Consider the following 6,161-nt stretch of genomic DNA (forward strand, 5'->3'; position numbering starts at 1 on the left):
CAGGTCATAAGTTTTAAGAGTTATTTAACCTCTTTTATGATAATCTCTGTGTTAGAATAGTTGCAAAAAACTATTTACTGAAGAGTAACTATGGAGGAAGTTAAGTAACATAACTAATATTTGTTTCTTCCGAGAAGCTGAAGAGTGAAAAATTCTAAGCAGAAGTCATCTCTGTATGACTTCACACTTAACAGAAAAACTACAATAATATGTATTGTCATATTCTCGGTCTCTATTTATATATACACAGAGATGTACTTTTTTTTTCTGAATCATTGTTGAGTAGGGTGTTGTATTGTGCTTCCTTATCCATTAATATTCAATGTATAGATCCCAAGAATCAGGACTTTCTTTGACATAAACATAGTACTTATTTAGACTGCTTGGGTTGCTATAACAATTAACCATAGACTTTGTGGCTTAAACAATTCATTCCTGACAGTCTGAAGGCTGAAAAGTCCAAGATCAAGTTGCCAGCAGAAATTGATTCTTGGTGAGGGCACTCTTCCTGGTTTGCAGCCTTCTTCTTGTATCTTCATGTGGTGGACAGCAGAGAAGTGAGCTCTCTTGTGTCTTTCTTATAAAAACAATCCTGTCATGACTTAATTACCTCCCAAAGGCCCAATCTCCAAATACAATCCCATTGGGGATTAGGGTTTCAACCCTAATGGGCACACTTGTGGTCCATAACAGTACTCATATCAAAATCTGGAAATTTAACACTTATTTAATGCTATTTTTTTAACCTACAGTCCTTATCACATTTTTTCAGTTGTCCAGTCCAGGATCATGCAGTGCATTGAGTTGTATGTCTCCTTATTCTTCTTTAATTTAGGGCAGTGTTTAAGCCTTTGTCTTTCATGATATTGATGTTTTTGAAGTACCAAGGCCAATTATTTTATATCCTCAATTTTGGTTTGTCAGAGTTTCTCTTATAAGATTCAAATTGTGCATTACCAGACAAAATAATATGTGATGTTGAAGTGTTCGATGTGAGTATCACATCTAGGGGCACATGATGGCCATCTGCCCCTCACTGAGAATATTAATTTTTTAAATTTTATTTTTCAGCCCTGGCTGGTGTAGCTCAGTGGATTGAGCGCGGGCCTGCGAACCAGAGGATCGAGGTTCAGTTCCCAGTCAGGGCGCATGCCTGGGTTGCAGGCCAGTTCCCAGCAGGGGACCCACGAGAGGCAACCATACATTGATGTTTCTCTCCCTCTCTCCTTCCCTTCCCCTCTAAAGATAAATAAATAAAATTAAAAATTTTTTTTTAATTTTTCAATTACAGTTTCCATTCAACATTATTTTGTCTCAGTTTCAGGTGTACAGCATGGTGCATAGAAAATCAAGTACTTTACAAAGTGTTCCCCCCATATTTCTAGTACCTTCCTGGCACCATACATTATTATTACAATAGTATTGACTGTATACCTTGTGCTATAATTTATATCCCTATGACTTTTGTAATTACCAATTTGTACTTCTTAATTCCTTTACCTTTTTCACCTGGTCCCCCAACCTCTCTCTCATCTGGCAGCCATCAATGAGAATATTAATTTTAATCATCTTCTCAAGGTGTCATCTAGTATCATGTAGTTTTTCCCCTTAAAATGAATAAGCAATATGTGGGGATGTACTTCACCACCATGCAAATATCATGCTCCTCATGAAACTTACTGTATTTCCTTATATATAGCATATTCTGATGATGTTTGCCTTTATGATAATGGTTACAAAATAGTAATTTCAACTCTACTGTTCTCTCAACTTTTTTTAATGGCATTTTTTTTTTTTTTTTGTAATAGAGTCTTACATTTGTTCTTTAAAAAAAATGGTATTGTGCCCTGGCTGGTGTGGCTCAGTGGGTTGAGTGCTGGCCTACAAACCGAAAGATCACCAGTTCAATTCCCAGTCAGGGCATATGATTGGTTGTATACCAGGTCCCCAGCTGGAAGCAAGCAGGAAGCAAACAATCAATGTATCTCTCACACACTGATGTTTCTGTCCCTCTCTTTCTCTCTCCTTCCTCCTCTTTCTAAAAATAAGTATATAAAATCTTTTAAAATTTTTATTTTAACTATGAACTCACTGACTTCCTACTTTTTTAATTTTTGTTTTTTAATTGATTTGAGAGAGAGGAAGGAAGAGAAAGAGAGAAATGTTGATTTATTGTTCCTCTTATATATTTATTCATTGGTTGCTTCTTGTATGTGCCCTGAGTGGGGATTGAACCCACAACCTTGGTGTGTTGGGATAATGCTCTAACCAACTGAGCTACCCAGCCAGGGCTGATTTTCTATTTTTTTAACCTTTCATTACATTTTTTTTTTTGATGTGTGCACAGAGAATAGAGATACTCAGAATCACGTCAAGAGTCTTCACTGCATGTTACCTGGTAATCACTTTGTAGATATTAGGGGTTCCAAATATCAGAGATGATCGATTAACAGCTTTTCTTGTGGGTCTACTTTTTCTATCAGGAAACTTATAACACTTATCTTAGAGTTTATCCATGCTTTGTATTTATGTTCTGATTAGGGGTTTTTTGGTTTGTTTTTGCTTTTGTTTTTTTAGGTAATTTTACATTCCCATGTAGTTGTAAGAAATAATATAGGGTACTGCTGGTATAATAGCATGAGAAGCTGTGCTGACCTGCTCCCAGGTGAAACTGGTAAAAATTGCATTAAACCATTTAAAGCCTATGGAAGTGATACTAAAGACAAACAGCAAATGAAATATCCATTCAAGAAAATCTATGAAAATTCTGCAACAAAGGCAAGAGTGTATGGTATTTGAACCAAGACAACTTCCTATCCCCCCGCTCCTGGCTCAGAGAGACAGACTCCACTCCAGACTGCTGCAGACAAGAACCAAGGGCTCTCTCTCCACTCCCTCGCCTCCAACTCACAATCAGAGAATGAGCAGGACGTCAGCATTTTTCATCCTGTCCCCAGATTTGGTGCTGAAGCTAAGTCACGGATAAGTGCAATTGACAGGGGTACTCCTTTTCTGTGCAAAAGGCACTCATGGACCAGAAATTCTACTTTGAACACGGAGCACTGAGAATACTGGGGCCTCTATTACCCTTGTCCTACCTGGTAAGGTGATGATTCTATGTCAAGAAAGATAAGACCAGAGGAGCTCAGGCTAATGCCTCTACTCCTCCACCAAGTGTTCAGCTCCTAAATAATGGGATGTTATTAAAAGAGAAGTTTGCCATTGTCCCTGGTTTAGAGATTCTGCCCGGAAGGAAAAGTAGGCTGTAAAGCAGGTAGCTCTTAATCTCCTCACAGAGTTGACTTCATTTGCAATAGATAGTGAAGGTCAACCCCTTGAATGCTGTCTACAACAGAGGAAATTGTGGTGAAAGGCAATGGGGAGGACATTCAAGATACAAGATAACACTGTGGTTGCCAAGCTTTCAGAACCATGGGATAAAAATAACTAAAAAGGAGTCCTCTTAAAGAAAAAAAAAATGCCAAGCACTGATCTCAGAAAATATCCCTACCCTGGTCAGGTAGCTAAGTTGGTTAGCGCATTGTCCCAAAACATCAAGGTTGTGGGTTCAATGCCCATTCAGGGCACCTATAAAAAGCAACCAAGGAATGCATAAATATCACAGCAAATCAATGTCTCTCTTTTCTTCTCTCACTTTAGAATCAATAAATATTTTTAAAAGTTAAATATTAGCCCTGGCTGGTGTAGCTCAGTGGATTGAGCGCGGGCCTGCGAACCACACGATCGCGGTTCGATTCCCAGTCAGGGCACATGCCTGGGTTGCAGGCCGGTTCCCTGCAGGCCAGTTCCCAGCAGGGGACGCACAAAAGGCAACCATACATTCATGTTTCTCTCCCTCTCTCCTTCCCCCACTTCCCCTCTAAAGATAAATAAATAATAAATTATTTTTTTTAAAAAAAAGTTAAATATTAAAAAAAGTATTTCTTCAGAGACATAATTTGATTGGATCACTTTGTAGAATAACTTATCCCCATAGGAGTGTTGATAACAGTAGAGCGAACAGCAGGAATTAGTGTATTTTAACTGCTGCATATGCTTAGGAAAAGAGGAAGAGAGCTCTACCAAAACCAATGTCAGCCCATGGTGACTGTGGGATGTGGTACCTCCCTGAGAAGCAACATAAAGGCTTTTACACTGGGGAGCAGTAGGGAATAGAAGTCACTAAAATAATCTAGCCAGTCACTATACAAAGAAGCAAATAAGAGTAACAACTCCTGGAGGGGAGTACTCAGAGCTGCTACAATGTTATCTAAAATGTCCAGTTTCCAACAACAACAACAATAACAAAAGACAAGCAAAGAAATAGAAAAGAATTACCCATACAACTGAAAAAAACAGGCAACAAGATGACTGTGCAAATGGACTTGTAAGAAAAAGCCTTCAAATCAACTATTGTACACATGTGCACATGTCCACAGAACTACAAAGAATCATGACTGAGAAGTAAAAGGGACTTGACTTCCAGTCAAAACGGTGGTGTAGACAGACGTAGCTCACCTCTTCACACAACCACATCAAAATCACAGCTAAAATACAGAACAACCATCACTTAGGAACATCAGAAATTGAGCTGAATGGAAGTCTGACAACTACAGAATTAAAACATATCCATCCAGACTGATAGGAGGGATGCAGATGTGGAATGGACTGGTCCCACCCACATGGGTAAAAATTTGGGAGGGATATCTTGGGGACAAGGAGTCCCAGACCCACACCAGGCTCCCCAGCCCAGGATTCCAGTGCCAGGAAGATAAGTCCCCACAACTTCTGGCTGCAAGAACTAGTAGGGGTTGAGTTGGTGGAAGAAACTTCTAGATCCCCAAGCAATTCCTCTTAAAGAACCCATACACGGACTCACCAACTCAGACACACTCCTTCTGAGCTCCAGAACGGAGGTGGCAACTTGAAAGGCAACAGTGGTATACAGGGAGAGACTCAAGTATCTGGCATCAAGATGAGCAAAGGCCACTGTCTCTTAGCTAAACTCTCTCCCCACAGAGCCGGCAAGATGGTGCCATATCTGAGACTCCATCAACCTAGGTAACACTGTTTGACCTGCTTTGGAGTTCCCCAGAGACGCAATCCTATCCAACTGATGAGCCTACCCAAGCTTCTTTTCCATAAAAATGGCTGGTCTTGGCTTCTAAATTCTATCAAACAAGCAACAGCTGGTTACAGTGAGCACCAGGCCTGGTACTAGCAGCACCCAGACTCACAGCTTGACTTTGCCTGGGAATCTCCAAGCCCAGCACAAGTAGCAGCCATCTCAGATTGCTTTATAGATCAGGCAGAGTGCCCCAGGAAAAACACAGGTTGGGGCTGACTTTGGCCTGTACCACCAGAGAAAACCCAGGGCCAATGCATCTAGTGGACAGCTATAGACCACATCGGAGCACTACCACCCTGCCCCTGTACAGCTGATCCTTCACAAAGGGTAGAGAGTGGTAGTTAGTTGTCATAGACAGTCCTTGTAGCTGACTGACCTGGGTAAATCCCTCACACTGATCTGCCAGCAGCAACCAAAGATCAACTACAAAAGGAGGGTATACTCAGCTCACACAAAGGGCACACCTTGAGTACCCAGCTTGGGTGATAGGCGAGGCTGTGCCACTGGACCCTACAGGACACCAACCTACTATATCAGGCCATACTACTGAGACAGGGAGTCAAGACAACTACACATAATATACAGAAACAAACACAGGGAGGCTACCAAAATGAGGAGATGAAGAAACATGGCCCAAATAAAAAAAAAAAAACAGATCAAAACTCCAGAAAAAGAGCTAAACAAAATGGAGATAAGCAATCTATCAGATGCAGAGTTCAAAACACTGTTCACAAGCATGTTCAAGGAACTTAGTGAGGACATCAACAGCATAAAAAAGACCCAGTCAGAAACAAAGGATACACTAATTAAAATAAAGAACAATTTACAAGGAAACAATAGTAGAGTGGATGAAGCTGAGAACCAAACCAATGATTTGAAACATAAGAAAACAAAAACAACCATGCAGAGCAACAAGAAGAAAAAAAGAATCCGAAAAAAAGAATCCAAAAAAATGAGGATAGTATAAACAGCCTCTGGGACAACTTTAAGAGGTACAAAAATTCACATCATAGGGGTGCCAGAAAAAGAAGAG

This window comes from Artibeus jamaicensis, unplaced genomic scaffold, assembly GCF_021234435.1.
Source record: "Artibeus jamaicensis isolate MK-2021 breed Jamaican fruit bat unplaced genomic scaffold, CSHL_Jam_final contig_388, whole genome shotgun sequence".
Taxonomy (NCBI): Eukaryota; Metazoa; Chordata; class Mammalia; order Chiroptera; family Phyllostomidae; genus Artibeus; species Artibeus jamaicensis.